At 32.6% G+C, this 26,602-nt stretch overlaps 1 protein-coding gene and 1 long non-coding RNA gene across 3 annotated transcripts in view; one reads left to right on the top strand and one right to left on the bottom strand.

Annotated features, from left to right (window-relative positions):
• Nucleotides 1–11,211: 11,211 nt before the first annotated feature.
• Nucleotides 11,212–26,602, bottom strand: part of LOC141410867 (uncharacterized) — a 130,674-nt gene continuing 115,283 nt past the window's right edge. Inside the window, exon 3 of the long non-coding RNA XR_012435655.1 lies at nucleotides 11,212–11,319. This is a non-coding gene — a long non-coding RNA (uncharacterized lncRNA). The remainder of the gene's footprint in view (nucleotides 11,320–26,602) is intronic.
• Ndst4 (N-deacetylase and N-sulfotransferase 4) overlaps nucleotides 11,294–26,602 on the top strand; it is a 277,456-nt gene continuing 262,147 nt past the window's right edge. For both annotated transcript variants that reach the window (XM_020187174.2, XM_074041591.1), the window contains exon 1: nucleotides 11,294–11,553. The gene's annotated coding sequence lies outside the window, so the exon portion shown is untranslated. The remainder of the gene's footprint in view (nucleotides 11,554–26,602) is intronic.

Here is a 26,602-nt window from a genome sequence, read left to right as displayed (position 1 = left end):
GTTTGTTGGCTTTTTTTTTACTTTTGACTTTAAGAGTAAAATTAGAACTAGTCAGTGTCAATCTAAATTAGCTTCAGAGTAGCATCCTAAGTTCATTCCATTCTTTAAAGGTAACATACAGATAGCAGTAAGATTTCTATGATGAAAATTTCCCACAAATAACAACAAACAAATATTGAATCTTATCCTTCATGATTTCAAAACACCTTACTTTTCCACATTTAATTCAAAATTTGGGATTTCTAAGTATTCATTTATAAACCCACGAAGGCAGAGAATTAAAGTCCTAAAGGGAAATAATATGTCTATTCTGATATTGTCATGAATAGGCAAATGTTATATTACTACTCAAAGTTTCATTTATTTCTGTTCATGTGTTAACCTGATCTACCTCATTGGGTCTATATTTACAGAGGAATAGCATTGGCTATTGATAGTCATCTTGTGAACTAATAGTGGTGCTCTGATAATATTATAAAAATGGCTAGCTAAGTGGAAAAATTAGAAAATGGTTCCATTTATTATACTATGGATATTACCTGACTGGAGGGGGCACTGTTTTCTCACTCCTTCCCTTGTTAGAGCAAGTTCTCTCTCACTCCTGGTTATTACTGAACCTAACTAGGCTTAACTGGGGGTGACTGGAGAATCAGAAAAGACATAGGATAGACAGACAGACAGAAAGTGGGGTCAGGTATGTTGGGCATTTGGGTGGAGACACCCAACACTAATTGCTTCTTTTCTCTATCTTTATTCTTTAAAGCCTTACTCCTTGAAGTTCTTTAAAACTTTGCTTCTAAAGTCTTCTTGAAAACCTTGCTTAAAACCTGTTTCCTTAGACTTGCTCTGTCCCAGGTTTTCTCTTAGCTTATCTTTAGCATAATCGCTCTTAAAGTCTCTTGCTCCCAAGCTTGCACTGTCTCATTTCTCTAGCTTTCTTTTTTTTTTTTACTTTTCAGGCTTGATTCATTTCTCCCCCCTGCCCCCACCCCCTCCCTTACCACCCACTCCACCCCCTCCCTCTTCCCCCCACCCCCTCAATACCCAGCAGAAACTATTTTGCCCTTATTTCTAATTTTGTTGTAGAGAGAGTATAAGCAATAACAGGAAAGGACAAGGGTTTTTGCTGGTTGAGATAAGGATAGCTATACAGGGTACTGACTCACATTGATTTCCTGTGCGTGGGTGTTACCTTCTAGGTTAATTCTTTTTGATCTAACCTTTTCTCTAGTACCTGTTCCCCTTCATTCTGAGTGAGGTTAGCCTGGCCCAAAAGACCAAAAATCGTATGCTCTCCCTCATATGTGGACATTAGATCAAGGGCAAACACAACAATGGGATTAGACTATGAGCACATGATAAAAGCGAGAGCACACAAGGGATGGGTGAGGATAGGTAAGACACCTAAAAAATTAGCTAGCATTTGTTGCCCTTAACGCAGAGAATTTAGCTTTCTTAAAACCTCAGTGCTCAGACTTGCAACAGCCGTGCCTGAAAACTGCATATATCCAACACTTAAAGTCTTGGTCCTCTATCTTGCACTGTCCCATGATCTCTTTGGCTTTTATTTGGCTTAGCTTTTCTAAGGCCTATGTATAAAGTTCTTTCTTTAGTTTAGCTTTCTAAAACCTATGTTAAAGTTCTTTCTTTAGCTTAGTTTATCTAAGGCCAATCTTAAAGTTCTCAGCACAGACTTTCTATCAACCCCTCTTTAGCCATTCTTTTCCCTTCAGCAATTTCACTTTAGCAATTCTTTTCCCCTCAGTAATTCTTTTCCCTTCCAAAAGCTTCCCACAATAAAAAGCTAAAAGCAAAAGGCAAAAGCCACATGTCCCAAGCCCAAATCCAAAGCCCCCCAAAACCCAAACAAAAGCCAAAGCCCAAAGTAAAAGCCAAAGGCAAAAAGCAAAAGCCTCAGCAAAAAGGCCCTCTTCCTTCTTCAGGGGAAACCCGTGTTCCTGCTTCTCTGAATGCGAACAACTCAGGAGAAACAGCTGTTCTGTTTCCAGGGCTGTGCCAATCTCAGCACAGCATGTGAGCCACATCTCGTCTTGCTAGTGTCCATTTCTCATAGGCTTTAATTGGCTCTCCACACCTGATCCTTTTCATATTTAGTGTGGTATGGATGTGTCATGAATCTGAGTTTGTATTATTAGAAATGCATTGTGTGGCTTATTGTATGCATTTACATGGATAGAGTCAGGTCAAGATTTCAGAATAGAATAGAATAAAAAAAGGAAATCAAATGCTTCACATTTAGTGAAACTTTTGTTTCAGGTGCATACATATGTACGTATGTTTTGTGGGTCAACAAAAATTTAACAATGAATAATCTAGATTGTGATTTTATCATATGGTTCTAAGAAACTTTCTGTCCCTTATTTTCAAACCAGAAAAAAATGAATTGTATATTTTCTAAAGAATTGTATATGTACAGAAATTAATATTTCAAAGCTTCTTTCATTTTACCAACACATTTCAATGCCTGAAATTTCAACTTGTCATGTTTCCTATTATTTCTAAAGCCTACATTAAGTCTTTTCTACTGATCTTCAGGCAATTTCTGGTATTCATAAGCTTTTGTGTACAACATCTTTATGGGCAAGTATCAAAATTTGATTTCTGCCAAATCCTTAGTAACTTGACAGATAGAAAGGATGACTGTATGACTCTTATTTCATCTATATTTTATCAGGTACGTTATGGAGCATAGGGCCTTAAAAGATAATCCATTTTATAGAATAATATGATAACGCATTCTCTTGGTGTATTCATTCAGAGAAACTGCTTGGTGTAGTAGAAAAATCATGAGTTAAAAGTTTATGATTTCTGTTGCTGATCCCAGATTTGCTGCTTATGTTTCAACATTCTAATTTAGGATGTAACTATGGCTGCATTAACTGGTTGTATCATTGTAAGACCTAAATATATTTATTTATGAGAAGATTCAAATAAACCAATTAATGAGAACATCTTTTGCAAACTCCAAATTACTTCTTAAATAATTTGAAGTTAACAGAATTTTAGTGTTGAATGTATCATGAATGTAGACATTTTAAAACAGATATCTGCTGACTGCTTATAGCCCTGACCTTGAAAATCAGGTTTGGGAAGTAACATTTTCCATTCCTCACCTCAACAGTGGACATGAAAGTGCCAGACACAAAAGTGACTCATGATAGAAGAGCAATTCCTTCGAAGGCAATCTCAAATTGAGATGTAAACAAGATTGCTCCAAATAATTAATTGCAAATATACACAAGAATTGTTTGATTACCATAGTTACTTTGGCAGATTGGGGAATATTAATTATTTAAACATGAGAACTTGTACTTAATAAATAATGGAGATTATTTTTTTAATTAGCATGATTTAATTTAAACTAAACAATTTGTTATACTTTGATTTAGCTTTCATGTTCAAATCAATATCCTAAATAAATTGTCTAGTTTGCTATTTCTTTATGAATGAAAGACTAAAAATATGACTTATGGTTACATTAATTTCTACTCATGTAAGACTTAACCACCACCTATCCAGTATTATAATACTCTTGGATCTTAGAAAGGACATCCCATAACAAGCAATATTTAGGAAACTCATATCTCAGGCTAGAATGTGGTTTAGTAATGGACTGCTTGCCTAAAATGTATGAGGCCATGGGTTTGATTCCTGGCACAGATTAAAAAATAAACAGAAAGGAAACATGTTTCTGAAGGTAGAATGACATCAGATGCGTAATAGATAGACCATTATAACACGATTTATAACTCCATGCATCTCACTGTGCACTGAAATCTAGAGTGTTGGATATTTAAAATAATACTCTACTTTAATGGTATTACACAATGTACCATGTCACTCCTTTTCCTTCAATATATGCTGCTTGAAAATTAGCAGTTACTATAAGGGTCCCTGGATAGCAAATTCCTCTAGTTGTAGTACACTTTGACACTGAGAGAAGAGTTTCATGATGAAGCCACCATTTTTCAAGTTATAAGAGAGGTGTGAAGGTAAGTAAATGCATGACAGTTTAATAGCAGAATTAACATTGAGGTCTGTAGTTAAATTCAGCTTTGCATTCTCCATGGCCCACCCCATACACTGGTCATATTTCTACAATTAGGTTTGAATTATAGAAAAGGCTTTCATTTTATTTATAATTTAACTCATTCTGTTATCTGATGTTTATTTCCATTTTTCAGATATTAAAGAATTATTTTGTTAACGTTCATACTAGATTAAAAATTGAATATCTATGCACATATCTCTCTGTCTATCTATCTATCATCTATCTATTCCTCTATGTATCTGTACATTTGTTCTATGATAGAATGCAATCTGCTGGCTGAGATTCAGTAATTTAGTCCAGTTACAGGTGAAACTGTAGGCTATTCACTCAAGTAGTCTGCCAGTAAGAAGCAAAGCGAATTAATTTTCTTTGCCTCTGATGAGATTCTGCTCTGTGTTTTTGTGTGCATCATTTTATATATTAGTCAGAGTTTGAGGGGAAGTGCAACATCAAATTTATGGTAACAGCAGTTTTCTTTAAAGCATATCAACAGAGATGAATTGGCAGATTCTTGGCTCACCATCTTTTATACAATATTGCCCTCTATGGGAACCTAAAATATTGAAGATTTAAGCAGGATGATCCTTCTGTGATCATCAATTTGTTTTTCATTCTTTTTAATGTAATTATTGCCTTCTTCTCCATCTTCTAACAGATATAAACAGCTGAGCTGGAAAACAAATATATTATTCTTTTATTATTTAGTATGTTTACAGTACTAGAATTCATTTTACTTCATTTCTTTTATATTATATTCAATTATTTATTTTGCTTCTTTTGTTAAAATATCTCTGTCTTCAGGGTAATACACTTATCTGAAGCTACTTTATAATTATTTAATTTATAAAATTTTCTTTTCAGAAAAGATAAACCTCAATTAAAGTCATAAAATAAAATGATACTGTGATATAGAATCTGAATCATTTTACATGAAGGAACATTCACATATTATAGTGTCTTTTTCACAGTCTGTGAATATAAACCAAATTAAAATTATGTATAAAATATTTTAAATTCTTTAAGGAAGAAAAGAAGTGTTTATTCTTACTTAAATCCTTTTATTCCTGGATAACATTACAGATATTTAAATGACATGGGTCCTTAAAAGGAAAATTAATATGGGTGTTCTTATCCATGGAAAATTTTGTCTTATGATGAATACATCTCTGCATCTTCATTTGAAATGAGTTTATTTCTTCTATTTGTGGACTATAGAAATGGCATTACAATTTTATTGAAAATGTATTTGTGTGAGAAATGTTAATACATTCCTTTCCCCATTTTCTAGTTCTCAGTTGCTACCATTCATTCATAAATTAGTTTTGAGTATGAGTAGCTGCTCTCTACTGTAACATTGCTCCAAATATTGAGACTAAAAATAAATAATTATGATTTTTTTGTCTTCAAAGAACAAAGACTTCATGGTTCTTCTTATCTGTGTGTCTGTAAAACACAATGGAAACGATATACTGCTATGCTCCTAAGTGCTGGCTGGTCACACAAGGTACTGCTGTGCCTATAGACCAGGAATACAGTTTAACTCTGGTCATTAGAACTCATGTTTATTTGTGGGAACGTTCAAGCATAAGGATAAAACTTTCAGCCATTGCTGCCTACCTTTAAAACATGTCCTGTTCATGTATCACTGCTCACTGTTTACCATTTCAACATATCCTTGTAACATGCATGTACACAGACACACACACACCAAGCTGAAATCAAAAAGGAGAAAGAGTGAGATTATCCCTTGAATCATTTCAAGATGGTGGCAATTTAGAGTGAAGTATTCAAGCTAACCTGGCAGAAACAGATTTATTAAGACTTGGTGGAAAATTAAGATTTCCCATATTGATCAGAGCATTAGTTGGAATAGCTCATAAATGAGAAGCTTTTCCTCAAAGGATTGGCATAGACAGAAGTAAAATGATATTGGGATACCTCAGGTAAAAGGAATTGCTAACAGATGAAACAGAATACTCTGTTTAACAGAACAGGTTTTGTCAATCTTATTACTATTATACAATCTTATTATTATTACACAAGCAGGTTTCTGACTTGGGTATTTAGGACTTTAAATTAGAAAATATAAAATGAATTGACTTGTGAAGCCTAACTCGAAAGGAAATTGCCATTAAACCATAGTCACATTTTGGAATATACAAATTATAAAGCAAAAAAAGAGAAAGAAGAAACAGAGTGAGTCTTCCTCTGTAGCCACACCACACATACTGAGGCACTTTCAGGTATTTACATGTGTTCCTCTGATGAGAAAAATCTCACTGGAACTGTAGCCTGATTAATACACTTTATGAACTTTCCTTGCCCTTGCAAAGTTTCAGAAAGAGAAATTCACTGATAATTCTCATAGCAAGCGTGAGACTGTGGAATAATTGTGAATTTAATTTGTACTGTCCTACCTCATCCCAGGTCTCACCTGTGTGCTATACTTTGAGGATATAACAAAAACTCTTGTGATCCAGTGATGCTTTGGCCAACAGCTGCTACTTATTAAAAATCTTGTTCCTCTAGACACGTGTCAGCCAAACTGGAATTAGACTGTTCTCTTACTTGGTCTTTCAAGCTTTGCATCGTCAAAGGATTTATTTGAAGCATTAATGTGCTGATTTCTCTTTTGCTAAAACAATGCTCTACAGTAATATGAGTGAGAAGATTTTTTTTTCCATCCTAGATTTCCTATTTTTCCCTTTCTCAATAACTTGCTAATAAGTGATCCAGACGTGCAATAAGATATATTTAAGTCTGTGACTGGAGTGCTTGTTATAAAAGTAATGCTGTTTGGCACTGATTTTCTCAGAATATATTATGATACCAACAGAACAAAACTGACTTCATGTTCCTTCTTCCTCACATTAGTTCTTTTCTGAGTAATGGCTAGCAGAAGTTTTCCTTTCCCCCTTAAAAAAGGTTTTGTATTAGTCACTCGCATCCCAATTAGAGGCCTTTCCCCCTGAAGGCATAAACTATGAACATGACAGTTTCTATTATTCATTTTTTCCCTTAAAAAAAATTGTAAGAGATTTTGTATTAGTTGGGACAACAGGAAAATGATCTTGATGAAAATCATTGCATGAAAAGGGGGCAAACAGGAAGTGGTACCAAAGTAATAAAATGCTGTATGTGCACACTTTTTAATAGTATGCACATTAATTTAACTTCAAATTAAATTAGTTATATTCAATAAAAATGAGGACTATAAATAAATTAGTATACTCATTCCAAATTGTAATTTTTGTAATAGAATGAAAGAAGGGAGATGAAACTTGGAAAGAATTAAAAAGATATATGTAAAGATGTTAATGTCTTCGATCTATAAACTGCACATACATTTGACAAGTATTCTAAATTATGAGGTAATTTCAAATATTTTTGGAATTTCTATGCAAATTTCTGTTTATTTTAGATGCTTGTATTTAAACCTCTATTGTAATGATAGGCAAAAATGTCGCTAATTGGAAAGAAAATAATATCTAGAACATATTTTTCCTTTGGTGTACTAGGATTTGAACCCAAGGCCTCCTGCTTGCTAAGCATGTATTCTATCTCATGAGTTGTTCCCTCAACCCTTTTAAGCTTTCAGATAGATTTTCTCAGATAGTGTCTTGCATTTTTGCTTGGGACTGGCCTTAGATCTAGATCCTCTTCATATCTGCCTTATAAATAGCTGGAATTACAGGCATGAACAGGAATTGTTGAAATTTCTAAATTTACTGAATTCTCCTGAAGTATATTAGTATTTCTCTGACCACCCTCTCAATTTTACTGTAATGTAAATTGTCATATAAACAAAAGAATGAGATTCCTATTCAATAACATGGGTTTAGGTTTGTTTTTATTTCTTTTATTGAATAAATAGGCTCTGTTAGAAACATATTGCAAAATATATATTATTAAGAATATAAGATATGTTAAATGCTTCTAATTTATGTACTTTGTCTATGACACAGAATATTTTCAAGTTTTCAATTTTAAAACAATGCAGGTAACATATACATATTTTTGGTATATTCAGTACAATTCCAAATAATGTCTAAGATAAATTTACTGGAAAAGGAGAAGTAGTAGTGGACAAATGCTACTTTTTTTTTTTTTTAACTAAACCAAGAGAGCAATTCAGTAAAAGTGTATGGTGGTCCAAATATTTATTGGTTCAACAAGTTCAATTCAATTAAAAACAAAACATGAGGTCTTAGCTTAAATATTGACTTATGGCTCAGTAAATAAGGGAAAAATAATATTACACTTAATGATGTCAAAAGAAAAATAAGAGCATCTGTTTTCTCTTTATGGAACTCAACTACAAACACAAGGCAAATGTTTTGCATAATGTATTTTACTATAACTGGTGAGATAGATGCTACATCTGACTTAAGCACAAGGCATGTAAATTGTAGGACACAGGTTAAGTGATTAAAAAAAGACACTTTGAACAAATAGTTCTCCCCTATCTTCTCTCTTACATATTATATTCCCTTCTCAATGCCCAAGGTCAATTTCTTCATTTTCCCAACATGACAGATTAGAAAATGATAACAGATAACAATTTCACAAATAAATTTTTTTTCATTACTGGAGAGTATAACGTGTAAAGAAAATTATATGAAAATTACTCAAAATGCTTTTGGGACTGTTGTTTTTATTTTTTAGTCTAGATGTTGTGATTTTCTCCAATATTTTCTTGAAAAAGAAATGCATTTTTTGGTTGGTTTCCATTTATTTGTACTTATATTCTCATCGTATTTATTTCTGAATGAACAATAAGAAAAGGACAGTAAATAGGATTTTCCTTTTCTTGCAATGAATTTTAATTCATTCTATCCCTTATTTTTTCTAAAAGTTAATACTCAGCAAATATTAAAGCATTTTACATTTATTGTCTTCCATTAATATTATATTTATTTTTCATTGTCAAAGAACTTTGAATTTAGAGTTCATTTCTCTCCAGAGAATAATGTTACATTCCTTGAGATAAAATCATTATTTATAGACTTATACTAGAGAAAAAACTGATCAATACCTTTCCCCTGTAATCAATTAATACCACCTATGGTCATCACCAGAGATGAGTATATAAATCCTGCTCCAGGCCTTAGACTTACTGTGTTGTCATTTAATTCCAAAAAATGAAATTACTCATGAAGTTGACTTCTTTAATGAACTGACAAGTACAAGTATACTATTAGAATAAAGATTTGATGTGTTTTGTAAAAATGTTTCTTTTCACTTTATTAATTTTTATAAGACTATATAGTTAATAATATATTATTTTTATATGTAAATATATAATTTAGTTACTATATATAAATTGAGTTATAAAATATATATTACAAATTTTATATATAAATATATATAAAACTAAAAATTATTTAGTTAATAATATAAACTAAATTTGATTAATTAAACAAAACTACAAATAAATGAAAATTTTCAATCAGCAGTTAAAACTTGTTTATGAATTTATTTTTGTTTTTTTTTTTTTTTTGAGATAGGATTTCACTAAGTAGGCAATATGGCCAAAACCCTGTAGCATACGCTGCCCTTGAACACAAGATCCTCTTTTCTCTGTCTCCAGAGTGATTTCTGGTAATAATTATTTTACTATAACACAGTTGAAATATTTAGAGCAATTTATTCATTTCACACCTTGATATATATTACTATGAAACTTTCCATTTGACTTTCAAATGCATCTTTGCAATCTAAATAATCATTGCAGGTAGTAAGAAGCCCCTGAATTCTTCTTTGGTAGTTTTTAAAATATAGATTTTGCATTTAGCATATTTTTAACCTGTGCACCTAAAGAAATATTTGAAATATGAACTCTGATGAAATGCATTGCACTCATTTTTGTAAATAACAGGTAAATATTCTTTCAAAAATTCTTATAAGTGTTTTTCATCCTCTTTGTAGCATTTGTCTACAACTTGCTGACCCTGAAAATCTAGTGCAGTATGACAACACCACTAATAATCGGTGCATTAAAATTATTCATCATCAAAACATACTGAATTTTAAGAACTCCACCCACCCCACTTGTAGTGAAACATAAGGTTCCCTGAAAATGCCCCAATATCCCTGGCAGAACTGTTCATATCCAAAGACGCACATAGGGTGCTTCAAGTTGAGGAAAGTTTGCACCTCTGTTCTCTACCTTACTCTCTACCTTGCCCCAAGTTCTCATAAGCATTTCTTGTTCCACTAAATTAAATGGTGGGGAATAAAGGTACTGAAGACAGTACCTACAGTCTGGAATGAAGGAATGTGGTTGAGAATACTTTACCTCTATCATGTAGTGTTCTGATGAAGCAGTTCAAAGACCTTCACATAAGTATATAAAAATTCTTTAAAGTCTAGTTGAGTCTGCATGAGTTAGTAGAGAACAAAGGAGATAATTGTCTTATATTGCATGGAGACAATCTTTGTCAGATTTAGGAATAGAAGAGAAATTTTCCGCAATAATTCAGAATTTACCTCAATTAATAAGTAATGCATGCAACACACAATAAGATTTTATTTTTTCTAACATTTATTGTGGCCTTTAATACCATAAATTCTAGGAGTTTGTAGCTGACTACTATTTCTCCAAGTTTCCTATTGCTCATTGCTGACTTTTGGTGAGTGTGCAATCTGTGTGTTTTACTGACACACATTTACAACAGAAAGCCCTGTCCTGAACTTTTATTTTAATTCAATAGGATGTAATGATACAGTATCATAGCTGCAACGTAGAATTTTATTCTTGAATTTCACAGTAAATAGTACATCTGTACAATGAAAGATTATGCAAATCCTTAAGGAGCATCTAATCAATCACTGTGGTGTGAGAGGAATGCAACCGATCACTGAATTAGCCTCTGTTGGAATGTATTCATGGGTAACATCCCACTGACTGGATGACATCACAACAGCTCCAGGTCCTTGAAAGTCTTGAGGATGATTAGCTGAAGGAATTGGCTGTTTCTGCCAATCATAATCCGGCAGAGCTGCCTTTATAGTTCTGGAGATATGAGAGAAAGAGGGAGGGAGGGAGGGAAAGGCTGACTCCAGCAAAGCAAGAGGCACAGCAGCAGTAGCAACAGCAGAGCAGGAGCAGCTGGTATTCCGGTGATTAAATAGTTCTCGTAGTCTTTTTGCTGTACCCGGTCTGCTCCCTGGTGTAATTCTCGTGTCCAAGGAGGAAGCTGCATTTTAACGGTGTGCTGAACAGAGGTTTGAATCATTCCAGCTGGCTGCTTGTTTTGAAAAGGACAATGTGTGTGTAAATAAAAAGACTGCTGGAAGAGTTCACATACTAGGACTGGAGCTAAAGAGTGCTCTCGGAATATTGTTGAGGCAGATTGTATGAACTGAAAGCTACTTCTAATTAACCTGGAGCCAAGTGAACCTGAATCCTGGATATCTCATTTTCTAACTCGGGATAAATTCAAGTTAGCAAAAGAAAAAAAACTGAAATGCTTCTCTAGGTAAGTTGCTGTTTAATTTGCTCAAATCGAGATGTGTACAACAAATGCATATATGTTGCTTAGCTTCATAACCAAGCTAAAGACAATAAAGTTTTATGTGTGAAATATTTATGTAGAAGCAGATATTCTTAAACCCAATTGAATCTTCCCTTTCAGCATGTGTATACTTACCTGTCACTATGCTTTGCAGAAGTTATATTTGCACTATAAATGGAATATACAGTCCTGCATAAACAGGATATAGAACTTGAAATATTTCAAAGAGTTCTCAGAACATTGGCAAAAAAAAAAAAAAGACCTACCTCACTTGATAATAATTTTAGCCTTTTCATACTAAAATCACAAATTTTACAAACTCCACATACAAAGCTATGTGTGGGGTTCTAAATGCTTCCTGAGAAGTGTTACTGAGAACAGGGCATTCAAATTACCCAAGATAAGGACCCTTCTCCTTGGGATGGAGATTTATAGGCATGCTCTGCTGTAATGGTCTGCTTTAGAGAAGCAGCTGTGACAGACATTCAAAATTGCATGACACAGTCATAAATTGCTTTTAAAGAAATCACACCTATTAGGAAAGAAAAATAAATTATTAGAATAATAAATGTCATATTCCATAAACATAGATTCTCAGGAGGATAGAAACAGCTTGTGGCATACCTGTAAATATCTCCAAATTCCTTATGCATAAAGTAAGTTGGAAAACAAGAAATGATATTTAAACATTTCTAATACCTTTTTCAGAGAAACCTGAGATCTTATTTTCTTTGTAATTTATCCTGATCAATGTATTTTTCTGAGTGACTACAATAGTATTTGGAAGTAATGATCAAGTTTGTTTATTATGACATGTTTTACTATGAGTTCTCATATAGCTTTGAAAAAGTTTCAACAGTGTATCATACCTCTTTCAAACTCACCCTTGCTTGCTTTCACAGTTCCTTCTCTCAGAATATTTTTTATTATCTCAGGATCATATATATTTTCAAGTTAATTGCACACTAAGGCAGTGATGTTTTTCTACAACTCAAAAGAGTTTATCAACTTGATAGTTAAAATGCTGTGAGCTTTTTGCCACAGAAGGAAATTGATGAAGATGACAGTTATTGTAATTGGTTGAATTTCTGCAAAACTCAGAGATTATGACTTTTCTCCACAAAGATTTAAAGTTATTTTTCCATACCAAAAGAATAATTTTAATCTCTTTTATTGAAAAGATGTCAATTAGCTGTATCCAGATGCCAAGGAAGTCTGGGCTGGTCATGTTTTTTTACTGAAGCAATAGTAGGTAGAGAATATAAAGTCCACTGACATGAGCAGTCCTAGTCTTCAATTGAAATTCATAAAAGCTAAGTGATTAATAAGCAAAATATGCTTGCCACTTATATGTATCTCACTGTATAGATGGGAACTTACATGTACTGTGATTTTTGGCATTATAAAATACAGAATACTCTCAGTACCTTACAATGATTAATATTACATAACAATTACATAGATAGATGTCTATAATGAGCTCATGGGGTAGATTTTTTTTGGAAAATTAACGTTGAGCAGAATAGTCTGCTCTACCTGTGTGTGAATGGCAACCAGTCTTCACGGGCATCGACAGATAGAAAACCCTGCAAGAAATTTGTAATGTATACCATTTCTTAACTTTAGCATGAAAATCTCTCCTACAATGAAAATATAGTTTAGAAACTTAGACATCATTCTTAAATAAAAGTATCATGATAATTTTGATAAACTGATGAGAAATATGTCTGAACATAAATGCAAAAATCATGACTTAGAAGTTTTATTTTTGAAAATCAAAATAGAAATATATACTCATATATATTCACTTCAGAAAAGAATGAACTTTCATGTTTTATCTGAGCTATACCGATTTCATACCCATTCTTTCTTCTAACCATAAAGCATTCTGTCATTACATTTTTTAAAACCCTAAGTTTCTTAATTCAATCTCAACACTAACATTAGTTCTTAAATATTCCAAACACTCATTTCTAATACATAAAATAGTTGTCTTCAAGAGGCTTAGTGTGTATGTAATCCCTTTGCACCTTCTGTTTGAGTAGAAATGGAGCCTTTGAAAACAAAATCCAAAGATCAAACTTTCTGTGTTTCTTTTAGTAGTAACTGCTCAGGGAGAACAGAGAAGCATTTAACATACTGTATGAAGACTCTGGCTGGTGCTGCCTCCCCAGATTTGGAAAGTAGCTTGGAAAACTTATAAAATAAAGCTAGAATATCAGCTCTGGCTGGAAGCCAAGACTGAGAAGCTGTGCACCCAGAAGGCTAAGTCTTCCTGGGCTGAAATACATTGATAATGCATTATATTTTAAGTGTAAACTAAAGTGTTACCTTTTCTCCCCAGTACAAACTATGGAGCACTTTTAGAGCAAATATATTTTCTGAGTAAAGCAAATTTTAAAAGGTTTCTTTCTTATTAAAGGTTGCTGTAATGAAAAAATGAAATAAGCTTAGAAGAAACTCACATAAAATACAGTATGTACTCAGGAGTAGAAAAAGAAAGAAAGACAAGGTAAATTGTCCAACCACCATCCCGGTGATATTAGACAGATTAGAAGTGCCACATATGTATAGTTGCCAAAACAAAGATACGTGATGGTGGTTTGGGAATAACTGGTCTAGCAAAATTTATTATAAATGTAGAAATACCAAATATTTTTGTAGTATTGTGACACTACATGATAAAACCTTTCATTCATGATGTATTTCAAATAATTGGATAAAAATGATATTGACTGTTGACTTATTTTAAGTTTACAAAGTGAGAAATGGGTCAGGTGTCAGACACAGTGCTACTGTCTTCAGCCATCAAAATGTCACAGTTACCCAACTCTCTCTTTAACACTTCAGGACACTTTCAGCAATGCTGTTATACAGAGTGCTAAGTGCACTTTTCTTTTTAGTTATTTTCAGCCTGCTTCAGCAGTTAGAGGTGTTGATGGCAATGCAGAACCTGTATACATATAACCCTGTTCCAAGCTTTCTTTATCTCAGTTTTCTAAGGAATTCTATCACATTATAGAGTTGACAAATCTAAAGTTCCTTTTGGGAACAGTATTGAATTAATAATAGACTTCCACAAAACTCAAATAGTCTGATAATGAAGTTTAAAATCATCAATGCCTCAGGCATTTCAAAACAAATAGTTTTTCTGAAATGTAAATAGTAGCTTACTCTCCATTCTTACTGGTAAAATATCTGCAGATACAAGTTGATGTATCTATTTCCTTTGGCTAGTTATAATATGTTATATTTATTAGTGTCCAATTACTTAAAGCCATGAAATAGGCTAAAACAAAATAAATTGCATGATGACAAACTAAAGAATAACTTTTAAGTAACTCTGAAGTAGTTAAAAATATATTGCATCATAGGAATATTTTTTTCAAAGTACTTAAAATACTTTATGAGCACTAAATGAATAATCATGATTAATTAGTTGAAAAGTATCTGAGAATACATGAATAGTTAAAAGTGACTATGACTAAATGCTTGAGAACATGATTTGATGTATTCAGTATATTTTGGTGATAACATTAATATGTTGTAGAATTCAGACTTCTGTACTAAATTCTGTTTTTACTCTTCTTAAAAAATTACTGTTAAATATTTCAAAAGTTCAATAAAGAATGAAACTTTCAGCAAACTAACACACACAAATACTCTGTGTACCTAAAATACAAGAATTCCTGCAATTTGGACATTTCTCCATCAATTGAACTTATGTGGTCCTTTATTTAAGATCAACTAGCAAAAACGCTTTGTCTTTCTTATTTCTCTTTAACAAAATTAGAGATAAGGGCAGAACAGATTCTGCCTGGAAGCGAGGAGGTAGGGAGGAGAGTGAGGAGTAGGGGGGTAGGGAGGAGAAATGGCCCAAACAACGTATGCACATATGAACAAACGAATTAAAAAAAAAAAGTCCTTGTGTGTGTGTGTGCACGGTGGGGATCTAATCCAAGACCATGTGCATGCTAGGCCAGTGCTCTACCACTGAGCTACATCTCCAACTTCATTAAGAATCATTAACGGTATGTATCCACAATTATAACCTTGTGGAAATTGAAAGTCAGCTAGTCAGACTTAATATATTCAAACTAAAAATAAGTGTAAAAATGCTACCTTAATTTCTCTTCACTCACTTCTTTCTTCTCTTTGATTCCATTTCCATCTTTATCTCCTTTCTTCCTCTCTTTCCCTTCTTTTTTCTCCATTTTTCCTCTCCTCATTCACCTTTCTTTCCTCACCTTTCTTCTTTGCCTTCCTATTTTCCCTCTTTCTTTGTGTGGTACATTCCTTTCTATCCTCCTCTGTCCCTCCTTCCTCCTCTCTACTTATTGTTTCCACTTCAGTTTTGATACTGTCTTGCACAATTGATGAGCAAATCACCATTTAGCATAACAGCAATTATTACTATATTGCCCTGATTTGAAAACACAGTAAGTGGGGGAAAATGGATAAAAAGTACATTAAGCAATAATAGTAAAATAAAGTGGGAAATTCAAGTCAGAGGAGTAGTGATGTCACACTGAAGATACAAGCTGTTCTCCTGCCTCTGAATTCCAGTCTAATTTGCTAAATTCTTTATGTAGAGTCTTTCGTTCCTTTTGCAAATGCTCTCCTTTTGTTGTCAGTAGCATCTTTTCTGTGTGTCAAATGCAGCATAGCAGTAAAAGTAAAAATAAAAATAATAAATGTAAATAATCATCATACTTATAGTTTAAACCCTCATAAATCATTTTTATAGTTAGTAGTTTAAACATAGTAACATTCATATGCAGTCCAAAGGCCAACTGCCATGCTAATGGCAGAAAGAGAGAGAAGGGAAAGTTATTTTGCACATTTAGATGGTTTGGCTTGACTCCATTCCTGAATCAGAAATTCAATTGTAGACTGCTGATCCACAGAATTTGTCATATTTCATCAGACATCTCAAAAGAGTTCTTCTTGATGCACTGAATAGTCTTTCACGCCTACATAAAAATCATTTAAACCTCAGAAATAAATATAGCGACACTAAAGATTAATACAAGGAAAGGAAACAGATGCAGAGATACATATGCTCCTATGAGTACATGGAAAAGTCCTAATTCTACTCATTACTCTAAAGTGCTAGTGAATAATTATATTCAGAATTTAAATTTGGTTTTCTTCTCAGCCAGTCTTTCACTAATCTTTAATTGAGATTTCAAGTGGTTTATTCAGTAAAATAAAACACAATCATCTATAAGTTATACTTAGTAATTCATTTAAAGTACTATGATCCTTGATATCTCAGTTTGTAAAGTTGCTTTCCTTGGAATAAGCCATTTTCTTAATAGCTACAGAAATGATGCTAAAATTGATCAATCAAATTTGAACTTAATTTAGTACTCAAATTGTTCTGCTGCTCAGTCTGGACATATTTTTCACTTTCAGCAAAGACAATAGCTTTTTACTTTTATTCAATAATGTTCATAATGGTTATGATAATAAGTATTATTCTTTTATTTTTAATATAAGCCACACACTATTGTAGGTACTAGGGCAAACAAAACAGTTGTCAGGAGGCTTGTATCCTGGTGGGATAAAGCAAACAGTAAACAAATAAGTTTCCTGTGATGTGGGCTATGTATATTCTGAAGATGAATAAATCAAGGTGGTAGGTCAAAGGGTGTCCATGAAGGTTATAGGCATGCATATAGAATGTATTTCTGATAAGTTGTCACTCACAATATCTATTTCAAAGTTACATGTCAAATTCAATGACATTTTATCTTGTGAAAAAATGTGATTCAGACTAGCAATTTGTTGTAAGATGCAAGCTAACAGGCCACATTTAGTTTCCTTGCATTGATCATTTTTCCCAGTTTTTTAACATTGGTTAGTAGAGTTTAAGATATGGCACATGATTTGATGCTGATTTCTTGGGAAGTAGAAAGGCCAATCAATTTTAGAAAATCAAATTCTCAATGTTGCTTCCATTGTTTGCAGTTCTAAGTACTGAGAAACTAGTATCAGAGTAAATTATCTCAAATCATTTTACTTTTTTTTCTTATAATCTAAAAATCAATAGTGTAATTGAAGCTTAAGCAATAGAAGAACTGTCCCCCAATCTCATTCCTCAAATTGGTGAGACTAGGAACTAATACTCCAAAAGATCATTCACTCAGTTGGCTGGAAAGTCTAAAAGTATAAAAGTAGTTCTTGGGTATGTATATTTTTAATTTCACCAATTATAAAAATACTTCAAACTCAACAAAAAGCAAAGTCTTAAAAGATTACCACAATACTAAATGAACTTGCTTAGCACCAATCTGACATCATTGGCTATTTGTCAATCTCAAGTTCCAGGTGCCTCATATTAAGAGCAGTCTTCTTTGATTTTACTTTTCAGGATGGAGCAATTCTCCCTATTCTATCCCACAACAGTTCTATCACAAGTACCTTTTATCTCTTGGCATCATCATCATCATCATCATCATCTCTCTGTCTCTGTGTGTGTGTGTGTGTGTGTGTGTGTGTGTGTGTGTGTATGTTTGTGTGTGTGTGTGTGCATGTACAATCCCAATTTAACTAAAGCTTTATGATGGTGGAAATACTTAACGAGTGCTAAACCAATAGTAGGCAGATAGAAGACATTGGTTAATATAAAATGTGAAGAGACATGACACCTGTAAATCAAGTCCTGTGAGCAACAGTTGAAGAAACAATAATATTTTAAGGGGAAAAAAGGACTACAATGAACAAATATAGCTACCTTTAAGATGCAGAGATTTTTGTTTGTTTTTCTTAGTTATTGTTGCTTTTCTTTTATGAAAAAGGAATATGTGTTATGATCCAGGATAACAACAAACAAAAATAAAGTATGAGTGATATTGGGAAGTTGTTTCTATGCAGTATCAAGAAAAACAATTCTTTATAAAAATCAGTGAGATTCCAGTCAATCACAGCCAACACCACAGGTTGGACTCTTGGCTGTCCAGAAGATTTCTGATGAGGGAATTCAGCCTTAAGTAAAAGAAAAATGGTGGTTACAAGGGTATCTTGCCATTTTTTCTTCTGTGACAATAAAAAAAAATGGTCAAAAGTTTTTGAGGGTACACTCGGTTCATCTAACCCTAGATCTGGCAGTTCATAAGAAAAAGAGCTCAGGAAAATAAAAGTAAATAACAATTGAGAAAAATTACACACCAGGAAAGTATCAATCAGTATATTCCCTAGAGTAAAAAGCAAATTTTCACAAAGGATTATTTACAAAGTGTACAATGTCTTAAGGAAAATTAAATAATAAATTTCCTAAGCAAGTGAAGTGATATTTTTAAATTTTTAAAATATTTTTTTACTTTTTTAGGCTAGTCTAAAAACAGAGACATTGCTAAGAATAATATTTCTGCTTTCTATGAAAGTGTATTTGTTCATAGATATTACTCGACTTAATTTGAAGTGTAAGCACTATAAGAGAAGAGTTACAGACATATAAACACATGTGGATCAGTCAAAAGATAAGATAGCCTAAAGACCTAGTACAAAGAATTATTATGGATTATAGATTTTTAAAATGAGATTTTCTCATACTGTGGCATAACCTTAAGAAAGTTAATTAATCTTTTTGTACTCAGGTTCTGGCTGTGTAAAGGGGGTGATAATACCTACTTCTTAGAATTTCTGGAAAGGATAAATGAGACAATAAATGCAGAGTTCCCAGTACAAAGTTGGAAACGAGAGATTTTAAATTAATGGAGTTCAGTTTTAATTACATGCATCAGTACTCTGACTTTGACCTATAATACGTTTTGTACTGCTATAACATAACCCCTGAGTGATAGGGATTGACTATCCCTAATCTTTTGCTAATCCTATTACTTGGAAATGATTTAATTCACCATTTTGCACTACCTACTGTATTTTATCACATATTTGAATACTAATAGCATTTAATCTAATATTAAAAGATCAATATTCATTTATGAACAATTTAATCTAATAGAGCATAGTATTGAATATTAAACACTTAAGCATCTTAAGAAAACAGACCATATTCTAGAAGGAAAAACTGTTAAGACAAAATTATCTGTTAAGAATCAAGATTATCTTGATTTTTCTGGCATGCTGGAGTAAGGAGATACATAGAATGGAAATAAAGCAAGAAGGTAAGAGTTCAGAAATGGAATTGGGTAAAATGAAACAAATACAAATGCTCCTTAGTTGGTCTGGTCTTCTAACCACCTGCTAGATCAAGATATTGGATAGACCAAGGTTTAATTCTAAAGTCTTTTATTCACACCCCTGTTGTCACACAATGCAAATACAAGACACCTTCCTAGCCATCATCTGCTTCTTACTCAGACTAGTAATTTCTTTCACAGAAGCCTTTTGATAAAATATTACTGCTTTAAATGGAAGATTATTACTATAGGCCTAGAATGATGGTTAAAGTATACTAAATATATTCTATGCTTCATCAGAAATCCCATTGGTAGGTTTTAAATTAATCTATGGTTACACATATAAAACAGTATTACCTTTAACTCCTCTTACTCTTTTTTTCCCTAAATATATATTGAAGATGAAGATGATGTTTCATAATCATCTATTATTTTCTTCCAAGTAGACTTGCTAAGTTAATTACTTTGGTACAGTGCTTGGCATTCTTTTCAAGCGTTCATAAATTGTGTAATAATTATAGATCTTAGTTATCAAGTATTAAAATAGGAACCTCACAAGAAATGTTGCCTCTAACAAATATCAGAATGCTTGAAATCACTCCAAATCTTTTCTCATTAGTTTTAATCATGCTTCTTTAAACTTTGAGAATTGTGTGGCCTGGATTGGTTTTGGATGGGCGAATGAAATTTTATATAGGATATTTTTTGCATGTGGCCATCCATGTTATTTCCAGTTGATAGCCTTTTTGTAGTATCTAAAAATATAATATAAAATATGAAGCAATTAGATGAAAAATAGCAGTGACAGTGAATGAAATATGTTCTACCTTGATAATTATCCAGCTGTTCATGTTGTGCAAAAATTAGTAATGCTCTGAAGTAAAAGAGAAAGGTAGCTATATTAATGATTGAAAATGATCCATACAAAAACTTAATATGTCCTGTTTCAATAAAGTTTTCTGTAAGCCTACTGTAAGGCAAAGAAAAAATGTACTGCTTGAAATTTAGGACCCAATATAAAACTGTAGCAAAAGAAGAGATTTAGAATTTATCAGAAAATGTGAGTTTGTACTGACTGGATGACTTGTATTGATGACTTCACTCCCTTGAGCATTAAGTAATAGGTATATATTCATTTCTTCAATTTTTTAAATAATAAGTTTGATACTTGTATAGGTCTTTGCACACAAAGTAAAGACTGCTCTTTTATATTAATCCCAACTCAAAGTCAATAGTATAGAAGGCTACACAAATAATTTCTGTTGACAAGAAAATATAATGAAAAAATCTTGCAAGATATTCCAGTAAACTACATGATAGACTCCAGTTATATTGCCCAAAATTGGTCTAAATTTTCTCTGGGAATCTTACATTGATTAATTAAGATTTCTCTAGATAGGAAACTAAATGGTAGATCAGGAATTATTGAAATTAAAGAGATAACAATCATTTGTTACTTTTGATGCAGGAAAATTTCATTTATAATGATAAAGTGATAACTTGCTTAAATTCATAAAAAGAATAAAATATTAAAAACATAGTAAGGCTATTCAGAATATTATTTTAACTTATAATTATAATACTATTAATAACACATTAAATTCACATAACAAAAAGTCAACTAAAATAAATTTTGATTGCTTTTGCAATTTATTCTTTAATAAAGACCTATGTGATTTTTTGAAATTAAACCTCAATGTTAAATATTAACCAATATTCTTTTCTTTCCACTTTATTCATTCAGAGGCTAAAAAGTACACTTGTTCATTCTGGCTTCATTCATGTCTATTTCTTAGAGGCTCCTTGAACATAAAAATGCAAAGACCAAGTGAGCATTTTATGTTTCTTGGGTAATGACTTCTTTGATTGTCCACAGAAGACAATTAACAAAGACACAAATCTATACTAAATATAATAATGCTGAAAGAATGATTATTGAGCTAAAGCAAATAAGTTATCAATTGATGGTAATCATTTTATTGCTGCTGGCTGTAAGTTGAATTAGTGTAGAGAAAAGCATAGAAAATGAATAACTTGTAATTTTTTTCTGTTATCATTTTTATATTTACTTACATGTGCATACATTGTTCGTGCCACCTCTCCCCTTCCTCGTCCCCACCTTGTAATTTTAAGGACAAAATTGGTCATGTCCTAGTACTGGATCGTGGATTTCTCTTTTTTTCAAATCTCTCTTTTCTCTCTTCTCTTCACCATTAAAGTTCTCTAATTCTTCAAATATTAAAACCATTTAAAACCCTTTGTAAATCCTCTCCTGATGACTTCAGCCCAAGGGAATTTTCTCTCTGAAATCTTACAGCATTCCTGCTTAGCGTTCACACTTTGCTAATAAACATGTGTTCCTCATGACAGCAACTTCAGTATTCCTACCAGCTTTCTTTTCATTTTTCTTTTTACATGCAGCTATTCTCAGGTTTCTCATCACCTGTTCCTCCTTAACTCACTTTAATCTTTTGTTTGATTTTACTACACTACTACATTGGTTTTGCTAAAGCCTCCAGTATTCTCTTAGTTGACAAATTTAAAGTAAGTTTTCAGCTTTGTATTTCTTGATGAAAAAATAACAGTCAGTGCTCCACTAGGAAAGTTCGTAGCCCATGCTTCCATGGATGTCTTCCATTAACCACAATCCATCCTTGTTATTTCCTGAGGTTTTCATGGTGCATTCCCAGCATCTTACTATACACACTGCTTCTCGGTGCTCTCCCTTGATGCTATGGCTTTTCCTGCCCTGTATCTTACAATTTGTACATGACTTTAAGTTCCCTTCCTGTATATTCAGTAGCCTATTTCCTTTTTTAATATCTCACAGGCCTTTCAAAAATATTACAATCTACTCGTTTCCTCTTCACACTTCTCTACATCCATGTATGTTTGTCTCTTTCCTGTTATTATACTTATCCTTCTGTACTATAATTACCTTTTTACTCAAATGTATCTTAAGACAGACTTCCATTACTTTTAAGAAGTAGAGACAGTGGTTGTCAGGTGATGAATGTGTGTGACACTTGGGAAGTGTTCAGTCAATATTGAATGAGTAACTGCAAAAGCCTGAAGGTTTTGTGTAACTCACTTTTTTCTGTTCAGCAAGTTATCACACTTCTATTTTTTAAATGATCAATAGAAATAATTCATACAAGAGTATTCACAATCTGACCCCTCTAACAAAACTGCAAAACATTCACTCTTTTCATTTTCTCCTAGCGGAGTTCTAGAGAAAGGAGGTTATAGGAAAGGGAGAAGAAAAAGTGAAGAATTATGAAGGAATGAAGTGTTGTCATGGGAAGATTTTCAGAGATGCTTTGAGATGTAGAGGAACTGAAGAGAAAACAGGCATTTTAGAAATGTCATTCTGTTTTATGAATTGGAACTACTTATTGTTTAGGAAATGTGATGAAGAATATAATTCCTTTTTAATAAGTTATCATGGTTCTCAAACTTGCTTCTTAGATGCATCCTGCTGGGCTACCCACAAAGGGGTGCAAATGTATAAGAGCTAGAATGTTATATACAAAAGTCATAAAAGAGATTTCTCTTTTCCTTAATGGACATTGATTTGCAGAAAAGATTTGTGTTTCAGCCAGGCACTGGTGGCTCACACCTGTAATCCTAGTTACTCAAGTGCCAGAGATCAGGAGGATCTCAGTTCAAAGTCAGCCAGGGCAAATAATTTGTGAGACCCTATCTCAAAAAACCTATCACAAAAAAGGACTGGTGGAGTGGCTCAAGGTGCAGGCCCTTAATTCAAACCTCAGCACTTAAAAAAAAAAAAGTTTCTAGCAAAATTTAGAAGGTAAAAAGAGTTCCCATAGATACCTCCTACCCCAAAGCACAGTCCCCCAACAATGCCACCCAAATTCCTTGTAATCAGTGAACCTACATTAACACATCATTATTACTCAAGACCCATAGTTCACATAAGGATTTACTCACGGTGTTAAATGTTTTATGGGTTTTGACAAACATTGCCCTGTTTTCTATTATTATAGCATAAAAAGAAGAGTTTCACTGTCTTAAAAGTTTCTGTACTTCACCTATTTACCCATCTTTTTCCCAAAGCTTCTAATAAATGCATATGTTTTTTAAACCTTGTAGTTTTGTCTATCTCAGAATTTTATATAGCAGAATCATTTTTAACCGTATTTTTAAATTTTAATTAATAAATAAAAATTGTATTATCTATGGTGTACAACACGATGGTCTGATACATGAATACATTGTGCACTGGCTAAATCCAGCTACTTCACGTATGCAGTATCATAAAGTATATATGAAGTTTTCATATTTGCTTCTTTCACTTAGTAATATGTGTTTTATGTAGCTTCCATGTATTTTGTGGCTTGATAGATTATTTCTTTTTGAATGCTGAATAATATTTTATTGTATGTGTGCATCAAAGTTTATTTACCTATTGAAGGAATCCTTGATATCTTCTAATTTTTGTCAACTATGGATAAAGCTGAAACATTCTTGTTCAAGTTTTTGTGCAGATGTAAAATTTTACTTCATTTGATTAAATAAAACCATGATTGCCAGATAGCGTAAGACTATATTTAGCCATGTAGGAAAAAGTTAAACTGTTTTCCAAAATGTCTGTATATCATCTTTCATTTCCACCAGCAACAAAAGAGAATTTCTGTGTTTTATGTTCTTTCCAGCAATTTGTGTTGTCAAAATTTAATCATTCTAATAGATGTGTAGTAGGCTCTCATTGCTCTTTTAATGTGAAATTCCATAATGACATTTGACATGGGTCATTTTTCTCACATTCTTATTGGATATCTTTACAGCCTCATCCATGAGTCTGTCAGCCATTTTTAAATTGGGTTACTTTCTTAATATTAAATTTTAAGAACATATAGTATGTTCTTTACACATTTTATACAATTCTTTATCAAATTTGCCTGCCACAAATACATTCTCCCAACTTATTGTTTGTTTTTCTTATTCTCTTGATGGTGTCTTGAACAGAGTGAAAGTTTCTTATTTAATTATATTCAATTTATCAATCCTTTCTTTTATGGATTGTTCCTTTGATGTTGTGTCAAAGAAGTCATTGCCAAACCCAAGGTCATCTAGATTTTCTGTATGTTGCCTTCTAGGAGTTTTATACTCCTACACTTTACATTTACATCCAGGTATGTGTACATTACATTTAAAATGACCTATGAATTTTTGAAGTAAGTACTTCAAAAATGGATGTAAGTATTGTGTGTACATTCTTTTTTTCTTGCATGTGTATGTTTATTTATTACAGCACCATTTGTTGAAGACTATCCTTTCTCCATTGAATTGCCTTTGTTCTTTGTCAATGATTAGTTGACCAAACTTATATGGATTCATTTTTTCTTTTTTCTTAATTGTTGTTGGGAGTTGATTGTAGCATTTACAAAAATTCTTACAATATATCAAATATTTCATACTTGAATTCACCCCTCCATCATTCTCCTTAATCCTCCCCTTCCCCTTATTTCTGGAGCAGTTTTAACACATATCATTTTTCCATTTACATACATGTGTTCACAGTATTTGCACTAAATTCACCCTCATTCACCAGTTCTCCATCTCCATCTCCTCCCTCCCCACTGGTAACAACCCCCCACCCCCCGCCATGCAGGAACTGTTCCATCCTCCTATTCCCCAATTTTGCATAAATAAAAAGAATAATAAGAAAAAAATGATATTTTTGATTGCTTAAATTATCTGTTTTTTTTTTTTTTTTTCCTGTTTTTCATAGTATTGCCATATTTGTATTAGGTCTATATTCCTATGTGGATTCATTTTTTAGATCACTGTTTTGGTCTGTTGACCCACTTTTTTTTGTTGTTGTTGTTGTTGTTTTCTAATATCTCACTGTCTTAATTACCAGACCTGAATAGTAAGCCTTGAAATTTGATAGTGTCAATCTTCTTTTTCTTCTCTGTCACTATTAAATTGATTATTGTGGGTCTTTTGGTCTCCATATGAATTTTGCTTGCTTTTTTCATTCCCTATTTCCATTTCCTTAAGTCATTTTCTGGAGTACTATGATTAATTCTTAACTGGTTACTTGCCTCATGGCTCCAATTCATTCTCTTAGTCCCTTGAAAGATAACTTTCTAAAATGTAACATTGACCATTTCAGTCTTCAAATTTAAGAATTTCAATACTTGTCAAATTTTTAAAGCAACTAAAACTTAACATTTTAAGTAAGATATTTTTATTTTTTGGCACCTACCTACAGTTCCAACTCAAGTTCTTATACTGCTACCCCTCATTATCTTCAGGGCATTGTTTTGTTCTATGACACCCCCCACCCACACCAAAATCATCCAGAGAGTCTTATATAAAATGAGATAATATTTACACATAACCTATATACATCCTCTGATATCCTTTAAATTAAATCTATCGTTTATAAAATGTAATATGATAAAAATGTTATGTAAATAGTTGTTATTTAGGGAAAAAATGGTAAGAAAAAAGTCTGTGTGTGTTCAGTACAGATACAACCATTATAGGTCTAAATACATGGTACGCAAATGAGAAACCAAGCAAACATGTCCAAACAATGAATGCTGGAGGAAGACTGAGAATCTATAAAATGATGAGAAGCTATAGTAGGGTAGGCCAACACATCACTCCCTTCACATGGAAAGAGAAGAACTTGGTGCACAGAAAATTTCTTTTGCTCTTTGCAACTTTCTTTAAATTTTTTCAACTATTTAATACGAAGTTGTTGAATCTGAAGGTGTAGCACTTGCAGAATTTTATCTGACTTATAAGGTGAAATATAGACACTGGTAATAAAAGGGATAAAAACAGATTAAAATCTTTGCTTCAAAAAGCATACCTTCTAATGAGAAAGA

Source organism: Castor canadensis, chromosome 9 (assembly GCF_047511655.1).
Source record: "Castor canadensis chromosome 9, mCasCan1.hap1v2, whole genome shotgun sequence".
Classification (NCBI taxonomy): Eukaryota; Metazoa; Chordata; class Mammalia; order Rodentia; family Castoridae; genus Castor; species Castor canadensis.
This window is presented reverse-complemented; position numbering and strand designations above follow the sequence as displayed.